Source organism: Chinchilla lanigera, unplaced genomic scaffold, assembly GCF_000276665.1.
Source record: "Chinchilla lanigera isolate Chin_1 unplaced genomic scaffold, ChiLan1.0 scaffold00040, whole genome shotgun sequence".
In the NCBI taxonomy this organism is placed as follows: Eukaryota; Metazoa; Chordata; class Mammalia; order Rodentia; family Chinchillidae; genus Chinchilla; species Chinchilla lanigera.
This window is the reverse complement of record NW_004955441.1, coordinates 10386619-10402063: the sequence shown is the minus strand read 5'-3', so window position 1 is coordinate 10402063 and position 15445 is coordinate 10386619. Positions and strand designations below refer to the sequence as shown.

Here is a 15445-nt window from a genome sequence, read left to right as displayed (position 1 = left end):
TCTTAAACTCACTTTGTAGCCCAGGCTGGCCTCAAACTTGCAACAGTTCTCCTGTCTCAGCCTCCCAAGTGCTGGGATTACAGGCCTGCACCACCACGCCCAGCCTTAGCCCCTTTTAAATTTTTCTTTTGAGAGAGAGTCTTTCTGAGTTGTTCAGGTCAGCCTCGAATACTTAATCCTCCTGCCTACAACAGGAGGCTCTGGGTTTAAGTCTCAGCATATCAAAACAACCAACCAAAGATATAAATTAATGCATAAATAAATAACATAAGGAGGGCTGTGGATGTGGCGCAATAGTAGAGCATTTGCCTAGCATGTGTGAGACCCCAGGTTCAATCCCTAGTACTATCAAAAATTTTTTTAAATACAGAAGTATTAAATAACTTGTGGAAGATCAGAGGAACATGCCAGAAGTGGGGTGCACACCTGCAATTCCAGCTGTTCTATTTATTTTTTATTTTTGGATTTTTTTTTTTCCGGTACTGGGAATCGAACTCACGATATTACACTTGCCAGGCAGGCGCTGTGCCGCTGAGCTAAATCCCCAGCCCCCTATTCCACCTGTTTTAGAGGGGGAGGCAGGAGGATCACAAGCTCAAGGCAGCCTCGGCAGCATATCAAGACCCAATCTCAAAAAGCGAAGCAAAGCAAAACAAACAAAACAAAAGACTAGCACAGAGGGACAGGGCCAGCCTTCTAACCTGGGTCTAACTCCAGCATCGATGGTCCTAAAACCAAGCAGGTGCTCAGGCCAGGGAGCAGTCTCTGCCTGGATGGATCCTGTATATGTCCTGTGTGTTCTTTGTTTAACTGAAGTATAATCCCTGTAATAGTTGGTGGTGCCATACAGGTGAATGACAGAACTGGGGGTCCAGTCCCCTTGTAAATACCACTCTTCCTCTTCCCTCTTTCACCCATTCAAATCCCAGTCCACTGAGTTTGGCAAACACCATCAGGTCAGTGCCTACTCTGTGTCCTTCGCACTCCCACTAATCTTCCTTTGGCATCCACTGAGGCATTTGTCCCTTTCCCCCTTGGCTCAAGGTCAGCGCTGTGACCATAGTACTGACAATATCCCCCTTGCTCAAGATGAATTCAGGGATGAGATCTGGCCAATGACCAGTGAGGGACAGTCTCCTGAGTACTTCTTGGAAGTTTCCCTTAATCTTAAAGTAGGACGCAAGGATGAGATACTTCCTGCTCCTTGTTTGTTTTGCTGCTTTTAGATATTGTTGTGTGATGATGTGATGTCTGAGTGGTGGCAGCCGCGTTGTAACCATAAAGTGAGCTAACCAGTGACAAGGTAGCAGGCTGAGGATGGTACGGGGAAGGTAAAGAAGAAATCACTTGGAGCCTTGAAGATGTTCAGGATTAATCTCTTCTGAAACTGCCCTTCCTTTGGACTTCTTGTTCTGGGTAGTATTACACTTTTGTTATTACCCAAGGCAATTAGAAGAGGTTCTGTGTCATTAAAACATCTTGTTTTGATGCAGGAGATACGAGATCAAAAGAATGAACACCCAACGCACTAGTTGGATACGCTAATAGCCCCAGCAAGAACAATACCCATCAATTAAATGAAAAAAACATGATTCCTTGACCAAGGGCGGCCTGGAGAACTCCTTTCCTGCTAGTTCCAAGAGGAAGGAGGGCGCGCTCCAGCCAGCCCCGCATGCTATATCTCTTCACAGCAGGATCGGCTCCCATCTGAGGGCGGCCCACACCATGCCTGCCAGCTTTCTGACTCCTATTTCCTGTAGGGTCAGCCGAGGGGGCAGATGAGGTAGGCAGAGGAAAGCAGCTTTATTTACTGACTCAAAATGGAAACCAGATGTCCAAGAGCCCTGCCGGACCCAGGATCACCCCGGACAGAGGCCGGGCCTGTTCTCAGCCATGACCCATCCACCAAATCCAGATGTGTCTCCTTTCAGGTTCTAATAATATTTTTGATTTATTGAGTCTGAGTGACCTTTACCTCATGGCTCAACCCTGCACATACCAACTCTCCCAGAAGAACACAGGGGATATTCATGAGGAAACCTGGGTGTTGTGAAGAGGAATGTGGCCTGAGAGAATCAGACCAGTGAGTTTCAACTGCAGCCTGGTCTTGGGCTAGCCATGCATTCACAACCACTGTATCAGTCACCAATGCTGTGTAACAAGTTGCCATAAAACTTAGTGGCTCAAGCCAGGTATGGTGGTGCACATCTGTAATCCCAGCACGCAGGAGGCTGAGGCAGGAGGATCATTGCAAGTTTGAGACTAGCCCGGGCTACAAAGTGAGCTCAAGGCCAGCCTGAACTGCATGGCAAGATCCTGTCTCAAAAAGACAAAAAAAAAAAAACAAAAACAAAAAAAAACAAAAAAAAAACTTAGTGGCTCAAAAGAACTGTTTATTTGCTCACCATTCTAAAATCTGGGCAGGACAGCTCATTTATTTTCTATGTCATATTATGTTTTGTAAATGAAGTCTGATGGGACAGTAGGGCAGGCGTGCGAGACAAGGAGACAGGTTTTGTAGAATATCGCCCTGTTTCCTGCCTGCCCATGCCTGATAGGTAGCTCCTCTTCCTTCCAGTTCTTCCTTACCAGCAGCGAGGAGGGTGTGGGGAGAATGCACGCCGACCAAGCAGAGAACTGAAACACTGATATATATATCAATAACCATATTGTATTAATCACAAGTGTGACCCAGAGTCACACAGTGGGGTGCATGAGGAGGGAGAGGGAGTGTGTGTGTGTGTGTGTGTGTGTGTGTGAGAGAGAGAGAGAGAGAGAGATTCTGGAGATGTAATCCATGGCATCACATATGCTAGACAAACACTCTGCCACTAGGACACATCTCTGGGCTTGGTTGAACACAGGGTCTTCACACTGGGCTACATCCCCACCCCTTTCTAAATTTTTTTTTTTTTATTTTGAGACAGAGTCTTGCTAAGTTAGTTGTCCAGGCTGGGTTGATTTTGCAACCCTCTTGCCTCAGCCTCCCAGTGTGCTGGGATTACAGGCACACGCCACCAAGCCCGGTTGGAGTCCACCTTGTGAAGAGAGGGACAGCATTTTGGTACACAGAAGGCAGGGCTTGTTGGTGGATAATGCAATAACCATAGGTCATAACCTTTCTGATCTTCAGGGTCCTTGTTGTAAAGTGGGACTATTTCTAGAAACTTCCCAGGGTTGCCTGAGGAATGTTTGGTTGCAATTCCTAGAACATGGTGATGAGTTCCTGGAGGTCGGTCCCTTTCCTTCCAGCCTCCAATCATGCTGATGAGTGCTCACCTCTTTGCTGTCTCATTTCTCTCATTCATTCATTCTTCATTCTTCATTCACTGAGCCCTGTGAGCCAGGATCCACTGTAGGAGCTAAGGATCATGGGAGAGAAGAAAATAGATAATAAGCGAGGTGCATGCATAACCTATATAGTGTGTCAGGGGATGAAAGGTGCAAAGGAGAGGAAAATGTCAGGGCTGGGAGAGTTCGTGCCGAGGCAGGGCTGCGGGGGCGGCTGTTGTGGCGGGAACACCGCCTGGAGGGAGGCTGCCTGCGGAGGGAGGAGTCTTGAGACGCTCCTGCTGAGGGACAGCCAGCAGGTCTGCCGGGGGAATCGTCGTCCACCGGGGTCCTGGGGGACCGGCAGCGGGGCCTCCGGGTGGCTGGAGGAAGTGGGAGAGACAGGTGCAGGAGATGGGGAGGCTGAGCCCTGCCAGTCACTACGCTGAGACACCTGTGGGCCTAGGGCAGCCTGGCCCCAGCCCTGTTCCGGCCTCACCTTCTGGGGCCTCCTCTCGGAGCTCAGTGCCCAGCAGCCCTGGGCTCCTCCGACCCACACCCCTGCTCCCTCTCTGCCCCTTCTCCTTCCCCTGGCCGGGCTCAATCCCACAGGGGCCTTCTCTTCAAGCCTGTGGGGAGCGTGCTGTGCGTTTAGCTTAGCGGCCTGCGCAGAGCGGGCAAGGGCCCAGCCCGGCCCTCCTGGACAGCTGGAAAAGCCTGGGGGCACAGGGCTGATCGCCTTCCCCACCCAGCCTGCCCCTCCTAGTCCTGGCCAGACCCACTTCTGCCCCCTGGGCTGTCTTCTAGCTGCTTGCTCTGTCTGGAATGTGCTCCCCACTCCCACCCTGCTTGGCGCCTGAACTCCAAGTGTGGGTTGAGATGTTACTTTCTCAGTGGGACCTGCCAGGGCCGCACCACACAACACCGCGACCTGCACATGCGCATGCGTGCATGTCTCTGTCTCTCTCTCTCTCTCCACCTCCCCAGCACCCCTCATTTCCAAGCACCGCTGGCTGTTTCTGTCCGTAGCACCCCCTACCTAATGTGTTAATTCTATCTCTTGCTCCAAAACGGGGGCCCCACGAGGGCAGGGGTCTTTCCCCTGCTCCCTGCCACTTCCGGTCCCTAGAACCGAGTTGGGCCACGGCAAGGGCTGGAGACAGCTTCCCGCGTCTTTAGGACCGGGGCTGAGGAAGGAGGCCAGCTCTCGGGAGAGGCGGGGTGCCTCCTCCTCCAAAGCCCCGGCTGCTCCTCCAGAAGGGGGGCAAGGGGCAGGAACCCCCGCCCTGCACACGCAGGCCGCACACACCTGTGTCCCTGCAGACAGCCCCGCCCCCCGCGGCCCTCCGTGCGTGCCGCTGACGTGGCTATGGTTTTGAGGCCCCAGGGGTGCAGATTCGAGTCAGAGCGTCCTGTGCTCTGCGGCTGCTGTGGAGGTGGGGACGGGCCCTGCAAACACGCACATGTAAGGCCTCCTCCTCCCACCTCTCTGCACATGAGCACACACGCGTGCACACACGGGTGGACAGGGTCATCCCGGGCTGGCTGCCCTGCCCAGAGCTGGGCCCCTCTGCGCTTGGCCCACCGGCGGGAGGGGAGGCGGAGGAAGGGCTGTGGCATCTCCTCTCCCCCAAGCCTCCCCCTCCGCGGCTGTGCCCTGCTCAGGGCACTGCTCTGCGTGTCAGTTCCTGCCTTAGGGAGGCGGCTCTCTCTTCCGCTGCTTCTGCCCAAACCACTTCCCCATGGCCCCGGCCCATGTTCAGCCCATGTTCAGCCCAGCTTCTCTGCGCTGTGACCACTGAGCACCCACCTCGTGGTGGGTAACGTGCTGGCCACCTGACGCTCCCAGGCTGGCGGGGCAGCCCCATCCAACCCCCCCAAGCACCTGGCCTTGAGGGCCTGGAACGGGGATGTGAGGCTCTGGGACCCCAGCACCCAGGTCAGCGCCAGCTCGGGGTGACCTTGAGCAAGGCCCTCAGCCTCTCTGCACCACGTGCCTCCCTTGCAGAGCTGTGCTGAGGGTTAAGTGACTGGGTACACGCAGAGTGCTTAACCCAGTGCACTGCTCCAGGAGCTGTCAGTCAACACAAGCCGTTACCCTAATCAAGCAGTGATCTCCCAGGAGGGGAGACTCAGAGGCCAGGGTCACCCTGGGGATCTGGGTGCCGCAGGTGTCAGGGCCGGGGTGGGGCCTGAAGTCACCTGGGGGATAGGAGCTTCCCTGTAAGGCTCCTGCTGCCTGGAGCCCCCGTAGCCCCACCTCCCGGGGCCTCAATTTCCCCAAGTCAGTGCCACGCTGACCATCATAACTGCTGTCCCTCTGACTGTCTGGGAGCCCAGGCTCGGTGAGTGAGGTGGGCCCCCGACTTCCCACCTCCTGGCCCTGGGACCCAAACATGCAGGGTGCCTGTGTTTGAGGGTGGATGGTCCCCCCGATAACAGCCCACGTGAAGGAGGAAGGAAGAGGGCCAGCTAAACAGGCTGCACCCCTGAGGAAGTTGAGAGGTGGCCTGCAGGGCCCTAGCTCCCCTGACCCCACCCACTGATGTAACAGGACAGCCTGACCTGCCCCGGCCCTGTAGGGTCCCTCGGGGGTGCACTGCCCCCCAGCTCTGTGCCGATCTGGGTGCTCCTCAGGCTTTTGCACGGTCCTGCCCCATCGCTCACTCCAGGCCTCTTCCACGGAGGCGACAGCTACGGGAACCTTTTCACCCCCCCCACACCTCCCCCAGGCGCTGCCCTGGACAATTCAGCACCTCTCCGGTGCCAAGTGATTTCACATCCTCCCTTAATCTCCATAACACCTGGTATTTTGCAGGTAAGGGAGCTGGTTCAGAGAGGCCAGGCAACTTGTCTGAGCTTACACTGCCTGCAGGTAGGTGGCCGGCTGGTCTTGGAGCCCAGGCTCTGGCCACGAATCCCCCACACTTGCCAGGGGGTAAACTGTGCTGCAAGTGCTCCCCCCGCCAGGCCAGGGGCCCAGGGCTCCTGTTTATCAAGGAGGAAATATCACCTGTCGCTGGGAAGCCAGTGCCCCCGGGCAGCCACAGGCCCCTGGCAGAGCCAGGCTGGGCTGGGGCACTTTCCTTGGCACTGGGCACCTGACAGGAGGGCGCTGCTGGGAAGGCTGTGTCCCTCGCCACCTCAAGGCCTTGTCAGAAGCCACCCACCAGCTGGAGTGGGGCCTGGCACCTTCTACCCTGCCCGCCTTTATTGCCCTTTGTGGCTGTTACTATCACTTACGGTTTCATGCATCTAGTTATTTATTTACCCTCCACCACCACCACCACCACCAAGCAGACTGTGAACTCTTGAGCTCAAGGAGAGTGCCTTGCCTGGAGTAGCACCTGGCCCACACGCAACAATCTTTTTGTGGAATGAATGAAAAGAATGCGTGAAAGGAGTCAGGTGGTAAAGGAAGAAGCATAAATGTGGGAAGTTCAGTGTCGGGATTAAATGTACTAAGATCGAACTAAGAAGATAATTCCAGGCAGAGGAGGGAAATGCACAGTAATTTAGAAAGGGGAAGGGACAGGGCCACCAGGCCCAGCCACGCGGTCTGGCGGGGAGACTGACTGCAAGACAAATGCTGCGCTCTCCAGCCGCGCCGTTCTCAACTCGCGCAGGAGTGCGCGGTGCCCCCCTCCATGGGAAAGGACGAGACAGTCTGGCCCCTCAGTGGGGTGCAGTGAGTGCGGGTGGGTCCGCAGGTGCCCGTGGCAGGAGGAACAGGCTGTGCCCTCCACGAGGAGGCCACATGGTGGCGGTTAGCAGTTTGCCACCCGGTGCTGTCTCTAGACAGTTGTCCAACTGCAGGGAGCAGCTGCTGTGCTGTTAGCTGTCCCTCTACCTGGGGCGCTCAGGACGGGGTAGGGAAACCACCCGGCACACCCCACAGACACATCGAACTCTGCGGACAGAGATAATGGCAAAGGCGGAGGGGGGAGGGCCGCTTCCGGAGCTGGCTGGCGGCAAGCTCCGGAGGTGGAGGACACGGTGTTCTAGGTCTCAGCGAGGACTTGTCCCGCTGCGGCAGCCCAGTCCCACTGGCCGGGCACAACAACAATCTCCGGGTGGTTGCGGCTGTCTGGATGAGTCACCTTGCCCACAGTGAGCCGTGCGGCGATGCTATCAGCAGCCCCGCTTGCTTAATTCCTGGGTGACATCACCCGCCTCCGTCCCCCCCTTCTCGGCAGCGTAGCCTGCAGCCTGGTACATCCTGGAAGGGACGGCCTTGCACCGCTCTTGCCAGACGCCACCCAGCCAGGTAAATGAGCATTCAGCTGTGCAGCTACGGCCCCAAGGGGTTCGGCCTGCTTTCTGCCTGAGTCCTCAGTTTACCTCCCAAGAGGTGCTGTCTGGAGTAAAATCACCCCTACTCTCTCCCTTCCGTCTCTTTGGTCAGGGCCAAGCTGCTTGTCCCTCTTGGAAGCTAACTGTCCCCACGGTGACCGTGGGCCCGGGGCTGTGCTCCCCAGTACTGCCCAGGGCAGGCCTGGCTGCCCTGGAGCCGCTGGCCTGGGCCTTCAGTGTCCCTGGCTTCCCAGGCCAACATGGTGCCCCTGTGCCCTGCCCCGTCTCTCCCCTTCCATCCCGTGTCCCAGCACCCTGTCGCCCCAGCCTAGTCTCGTCTCCCTTCTGAATGCTGACCCTCGCTCCGTGCATGTGCAGCCGCCCTGGTGACACAGGTGCCCAGCGGCGCCACCTCTGCAGCCAGCTACGGTAAGAGGGAAGGGTTCTCGCCACCTCCTTCCCATCAGCAATGCCAGAGGGGCGAGGCTGGGCAGTGGAGAGGGAAGGCTGGACCTCAGGAGGGAGGGAGGCCACCAGCTGGGCAGAGAGGCTGTGAGAAGCCGGTGGGTGGGGCGGGACCTGAGCTGCCCAAAGGCATCCTCTGTGGCTGCGGGGCACGGTCTTCCGTGTCAGCGCTGGGCAGGCGAGGGGGAGGTTTCTACAAGTGACGGCAGTCACTTGTACTCTAGGTATTTGACCAGAAGGAATTGTTCCTTAGAAGGAAAAAAAAAAAACCACAAAAGCTAAAGAGCGCACTGAGGAGTCACACCTCGTCCCCCTTCGGCTGAGGAGCGAATCCTGAGGGCAGGCGTGTGCGGAGGGAGCGGCAGTGGAGCCTGCTGCTCTGCCCCTTGGCAGCGAGCCAGCCTGGAGCCACCCTGGTCTCCGCGCACCCCGAGGCTCCCTGGACTCTGGCTCCCATCCATCAGGTGGAGGAACTTCACCTACAGAGTCAGGCTCTCAACAACTCTCCTAGCAAGCTGCACACCCTGAGGGTGACGAGCACTGCCGCCGAACTCCGCTTGCGGTCCACTGGGACCCCTGCGTCCTTTCCCAGTCCCAGAGCTCAACCTAGTGGGTGTTTCTTCTGTTGTGCTTCCCTCCTGGGTACAGACTGAGCTCAGATGCTGGTCACCTGGGATTGTTTAGCTTCGTGGGAGAGCAGCGCCTGACTTTGGCTGTATTTTGGCTTCCCCCTCTCACCAACGCACATTACCACTTCCACAGCCCGTGCATACTCTAGCTGCTTACGGGTGCTAGATCTCAGGTCATGGTCACAGCCCCAACACCAAGACAGAGCTGGGGTCACCCTGACTACTGTCCTCCCCCACCACCTCTAGTTAGCCATCTCTTCTGCAGATCCCAACACTTTTTTTTTTTTTTTTTAAGACAGGGTCTCAGTACATAGTTCAGGCTGGCCTTGAACTCACTATGTAACCCAGGCTGGCCTCTAACCCATAGCGATCCTCCTGTCTCAGCCTCCTGAGTGCTGAGACTAAAGGCTTGCACCACTGCACCCCCCTGGGGCTCTTTTCTGATGCCACGCTCTGCTTGGTGGCTCCCTGCCTGCCTCTCTGGTGGCACGCTCTGCCCTGCAGACACAGGCAGACCGGGTACATGCTGGACACAGCCGGACCCACATTGCTTCCTTGCATTGCTCAGGCTGCTGGGGAAGTCCTTCCTGGCCTGGAGGGTCCTCTCCACGTGGAGCAGACACCTTCCAGAGGCTGCTCCCCAGCTGTGAACTCAGCCCAACCCTGGCCCCAGGCCCTCAGACAGGACTACATCCTCTCTCCATGGGGCCCCAGGCATCGAGGAGGAATCCAGTTGTACCGGTTTTTCATGCCGGGAGAACCTCAGATAAGGAGCCCAGGTCACACACTCTCTTTGAGCCTTCCTTTCCTCATCTGTCAAATGGGATAATAACAGTACCTGCTTCACAGGAGGGATGGTTGAGCCTCCCAAGTGCTCAGCCCCTGGCCTGGCACACCGTGAGGACACAGCCAATGGCGTTGGTGGAGTCCCTATTGCCATGAATGGCTAGGAGCAGGAGAATGCATGGATGAGCCAGGCTCCTTTCCACAGCTTTCCAGCAGCCCCCTGCCCTGGCACATGCCCCTCTGCTCTTCCTGGCCCTCTGCTGTTTCCTCCTAGATCAGGGCTGGGGCAAGGCCACCTCTTCCCCTTTGCCTGCAGACTCCCTCCTGAGACCCAGGGCCACCTACCCCAGAGTCAGTGCTGCTGCCGTGACATGCTTAGGGCTATGGGGAGCACAGTGCTGATCTGGTGCGCTGGTGACCCTGAGTCTTTGGACTCCAGAGCCAAGACTCCATCTACCCGGCGCTACAGCTGCCCAGCACTTGTATGACCTTAGTCTCCTTCTCCACAAGATGGGCACACTAATTGTTTCTTCCTCCTCCTCCCCAGAGGAGTGGGAGAAGCGTGGAGTGAGCCTGGAAAGTTGTGGGGAGCTGGAGACTCTGCTGGCCACATGGCTGCTGAGCCAGGCTAGGGTGGCAGACAAAACTGGAGGCACAGGAGGCCTCACCATGCGGCCGGCCACCTCCCTGCCAGCAGCCGGCGCCCGGTGCCTGAGTCCACAGCGGCCCCTGCTGGCGAACCATCCAGAAGCTCCCTGTGGGCGCACCAGTGACACACTGCTTTTCCCCACTGTGGCCGGGAGAGAGCCCTTCTCAGGCAGGGCAGGGCGAGGGTGGGTGGTGCCCATGCATCAGGAACCCCAGACTGGGGAGGAGAGCAGGGCTTCATCTCAGAAGCCGTTCCCTAGACCAAGAGTGCACTGTTCTTCTAGACCCCCCTGAAATCTTGGCAGGAGGCCAATGACCCCCAAGCCCAAGAAGCTACCACTTGTCGATGGTAGCTGCATGGTCTGTGGGGAGCAGGGCAGACCCTGGGACACCAGGCTGGCCCCTCTGCCCCCTGCCCCTCAATGTATGCTCCCTTACCCCCGCATGGGCAATGGCTTTGTTATTGCCTGCTTGGCCTAGTTCTGTGTTGGGTGCTGTGGGTTCAAGGGGAAGAAGTCTCTTCCTGGCCCCCCAAGATCTCCGACATGCCACTGTCTTCCCCATCGCTCCCACCCCTCCTTCACCCCCCTTTGATTCTTCCCTGCTCACTGGACTGTGTGAAGGAGGCATCACAGTGAACACGCACAGCACAGGTGAAAATCAGCCCGCCGGGCCCTGGCCCTCCCTAGAACGTCTCCCACGAACCCTGGGTCCGTGCCTTCCTCAGCCTGCCTATGCGAGGCCCAGGTCTCCAGGAAGCCTTCCTTGAGCGCCCCAGCCCCTGCTCATTCCTGACTCCAGGCTTCTGCGGGCTCTCCTGGCACACACTGCTTTGTCCTGCACACGTTTATCTTATCTGTCCACACAGAAGCTCCCGGCCTCTGGAGGGAAGGTTTATGTCACCTGCTCCCCAGGAGCCAGGCCATGTATCTCCTTTGCATCTTTACAAATCTGCCCTCAGAGGGACTGCTTTTGCCCTTGGCAGCCATTGGGAATGTCTGAAGGTAATTTTGATGAGACTGGGGAAGTGGGTGCTACTGGGATCCAGTGGATAGCTGTCAGGGACCTGTAGTATCCTACAATGCACACAGCAGCCCCTTAACCCAGGACCGTCCAGTCCCAATGTCAGCGTGCCCAGGTCGAGAAACCCTGATTTGAATGAATCCATGGATTAGGTATTAATATAGTGACCAAGGAGCAGCAATGGCTGCTATAGGAGAGTTACTCATTCTACTGAAGCAGACAGGCCAGGTACCACCAGGTGGACACTGGTTTCCCTTCCTGTCACCTTTGCAGTCCCAGGGGTCTTCCACACCTTTTCTGGGCTGGAGGAGGGGCCAGGGCCTGTTTGGAGTGAAGTGGGGCCTCTGCAGGGACCCTTTGCGCACAGAGGGTGCTTCGGCTGGGTCTGTGTGATGAGGCTAGAGAAACTTCTTTCAGTCCTGATGGTCGAAAAGGTCTCTGACATGCATGACCATTTCCCCTCAGCTGATGGCAGGATCCTTGCAGCAGGGCTGAGGGTGGAGCCCTGACTTCCACCCACTTCGCCAGATGTGGGGGTCATTGTGGCCATAACTGCCCTCCCTGAGAAGAGCTGGAAGAACAAGAAGGCTTTGATAGGCCCCATCAAAGCTCCTGCATCCCCTGGGGACCGACTGGGTGGGTGGGGATACAAAGAGAACAGCTGCCGGCCGGGCTCCAGTGCAGAGGTGGAGGCACTGGAGAGTGCCTCCACACAAAAGAGTGTCCCCTTTTGGCTGGAGTTAACAGTATCCCAGAGGATGGTCACCTCAAGACAGCCCTCTGGAGGCTTTTCAGGGCCTTTTCTGACCTCTTCCTGGGTGGGTTCAAGTGACCAAGGGCTCCAGGCAGCGAGCAAAGAACCCTTTCATTGTAAGGGGCTTGATGCCCATCCCCAGGGGCAGGGGTCCAAAAGGGCAGGGCAGACGGACCCTCCCAACCCGGAGGAGTCTGGTCTCCAGTTAGCCAGGGACTCCCCACAATGCCCTCAGGATGCACAGAGCTGCCCTCTTAGAGGCAATCGGCACCCAGGGTCTGAGCTCGGCTGGGGAAGGATGGGGCTCAGAGGAGCCTCACAGGAGTCAGAGCTGACTGGAAAGCCATCCGGGCTCTGCACCCCGTGTGATTTCCACAGTGGGACAGAGCTCTGCACATCATCAGCCCAAGCCCTCATGCTGCTTGGGGCATATTTTGAAGTTAGGCGGCCCCAGGGCCAGATGCTTTGATAGGCTCCTAGGATTCCTTTACATCCTCTGAGCATCAGGTTGCTCATCTGTAAATATTGTTTTTAGCCTGACATGAAAACAACAGTCTATTGGGGTTTTGGTTTTTAATTTATTTGCAGCTTGCAGCAAGCACAGTTGGGAGAAACTTGGGACCTACAAATGCCTTGGGCATTTGGGGTTCAGTCTGGAAATCACATTGTGAGGTGGTTGAAACCGGCTGTGTCCCCATTACCCTCAGGGAGCGTGTGCAAGTGCACACGGCCGTGTGCGGGCTCAGGAGTATAATTTGGGCCCTGTCTGGCTGTGTGTGTGTGCACGGCTTGTCTGCAGAACCCAGGTGGCGGGGTTGTCCTCAACATGAGCGGGTACGTGCCTTGTGGGGGTGGCTCTGGTCCGTATGCGAGGTGCCAGGTCTGCCCTCTGCGTTTCCCTGTCTCACTCTACCTTGATGGGTGTTGAGTAGGCCTATGCTGCTCTGTGTGTGTGTGTGTGCACGTGCGTGTGTGCACACGTGTATGTATGTGTGTGTGTGTGCGCGCGCGCATGCCTGGTCTTTGGGTTCTTTCCATCAGTGTCTCTGCAGGTTGATTTGTTGGAGCTGTGGTCGAGTGAGGGACCCTGGTGCTGCGGCAAATGGAGACTGCCCAGGCTCCCTGCCCAAGGAGGCTGGAGTGAGAGGCCATGCGTGGAAATAGCCTCTTCATGAGATCAGAGCTGGAGGGACCTTACTGTTCCCTGTGGGTTAATTCTTTCACTGTACACTTGGGGTCTGAGACTAGCACTGGGACTGGCTTGTGCCGTGGGCTGCCACGGGTCAGGGGGGCTGTGGGGGGTGAGGCAGGAGCTGCAGGAGAACCTGGCCTTGGGAAACTGCAGCCAGACCTCTTCAAAACTGACACTAGAGGTGAGTCTGAAAAACAATGAAAGGTTTTTCAGTATGCACATGTCACAAATGTTGCATGGAACATTTTACACTAAAAGTTGTTCATTATTTTTCTGGAATTCAACTGTAACAAGGTATCCTATATGCCCATTTCTAAGTCTGCCAACTTACTCCCAAATGGGCTAAGGGGCTGAAAGAGAAGTGGGAAGGTTCTGTTGTGTCCCACCCATGGCCTGCTAACCCAGGTGACCCAAGTCAGCCTGACAGGCAAAAGGCACAGCCTTCTGGAAACTTCCTCATGCCTTCCTCCCCCATGTATCTCATGAATGTTTCCTGCTGTCCATGTAGGCTGGGTCCTGGATCCTAGACTAGATCCACCCAGTCTAACTCAGTGGGCCTGAGTAGAGGTCAGGGTAACTCCACGAGGTGCTGGAAACCAGACTGGCTGGTGACCACTTTCCTACTCAAGTGCCTGTTGGTTTGCAGATGTCAAGAGACACTATTGTGATGAGTCAAATGTGCCCTTTTCCAAGGCAAGTCTTACATAATGACTTTGGCTACGCAGCCTGTTCCTCCATCAAGATGACACCAGAAATGTAAAGTTACGTAAGTGAGAGGACGCTGTGGAGGGCAAGGCTATCCATGCTGGAAAGGTGAGACCTCCAGGACTCGACCTTCTGTGTACTCTGCCCCTTAAGGGCCTGTGGACCCTTGTCAGACTAATGCGTTCAAAAATGTGAAACCAAGGCAGGATAGCAAAAGAAACCAATGGCACTGAAATACAGACTCTAAACATCACAGGGCTGATTCTACGCTCCTTTATCTTTCATGGTGACCATTTGACGGTGGTTACGGATAATATAGGATATCTTAAAGGATCTGCAGAAACTCCAAAACGGTGCTTGTGATTTCTCCTGGTAAGAAAACCTCAGGTTCTGGGGGCTGAGAATTTAGCTCAGCAGCACAGCGCCTGCCTGGCAAGCGCAAGGTCGTGAGTTCAATTCCCAGTACCAGAAAAAAAACAAAAAACAAAAAACAACAACAAAAAAAGAAAAGCTCAGGTTCTATTAGTATTACTATAGAGTGTTCTTATATTCATGTCGAAAGGCAAACTTCTAAATTGCTAAATTTCAGGTAAAGGTTAGTGGAAATACATACTCCCTCCCACCCAAATTCATGAATCCCTAAAGTCTCCTTAGAGACCTGTGAGTTCGAGTAAAGAACATTCACTTGAGAGGGAAACCCACAAGAAGGTTAAGAAGGAGTGTGGGTGAGAGTCACCTATGCTCAAGAACGGGGGGACAGGTGGGAAGGCAAAGGCAGGCCGAAGAGTGGGTAGGTGTGTGGGTGCACTCTGTGACTGACTCCAGGATGCCAAAGACGGCCCCAAGGCTCCCGTACCTGTGCTGCCTGACGCACTGCAGCAATCTCTGGGTTAAGCATTGTCTTCCAAGGTCCTCACCACCCTGTGGAGCACACGGTCAGAACCTGTCCTTCCTCAGCAACCAGCCTGGCAGTGCTGAGGCCTGAGGCCTGCGCCCCGGGGTGGAAGGAAAGGAGGCACAAAGGGGGAAGTCTCAGGCAGTGCTGGTGACCAGACCAGGCTAAGGCCCTGGTTCTGAGAGGAGCCAGGCACCTTTGGAGGGAGGGGGAGGGTCCCGGACGGAGGTGGGGCTGTGTCCAAACCAGAACTGGCTTTTGTCTCGCAGGGTGGGAGTGCACAGGATAAGATGCACGGGGAGGAAGCGCTGAGGAAGTTTCTGGAAGTCTGTGCCTTTCACCTCCTTCCTGAACTTCCTCTCCCCTCCTCCCACTCAGAAGCAATTTCCTTTTTTCAAAATATAACTCAAAACATTTAATCTCAGAGGATTGTGCCGTGAGGAGAACTGTAAAAGCAAGCTGTCTCTGAAGTTGTAAGAGAAAGATAGGACATGAGAAGTCCTTCTGCTGTGTGAAGTGACTTGAATCTCTGGCTGCAGGCCCCTTGCATCCTGTCTGCAGTGGACATCAGCTAGGACCACAGCGCGGGGTTACTGTCCCTCCTCTGTCTCCACCTGCCCCGAAGTGGCCCAGCCTCATGGGACATTTCAGACATAAGTACGTAAAAGCCCTGGGTTTGGGGAGGGTTAGCTCTCTGTGGCCCACGGAGGCAGCATATCATGGTAGGGACTACACGCAGATTCCCGGACCCCCTTCCAATGTAGTGACTTGGAGTCTTCAGCAGC

At 55.9% G+C, this 15445-nt stretch overlaps 1 long non-coding RNA gene across 1 annotated transcript; it reads right to left on the bottom strand.

The window, feature by feature from the left end:
- Positions 1-2376: 2376 nt before the first annotated feature.
- Positions 2377-3475, bottom strand: LOC106149248. Its single transcript, XR_001235296.1, has 2 exons — positions 3280-3475; positions 2377-2645 (listed from the first exon to the last, which is right to left on the bottom strand). It is a non-coding gene; the product is annotated as an uncharacterized LOC106149248 (long non-coding RNA).
- Between the last annotated feature and the right edge of the window lie 11970 nt (positions 3476-15445).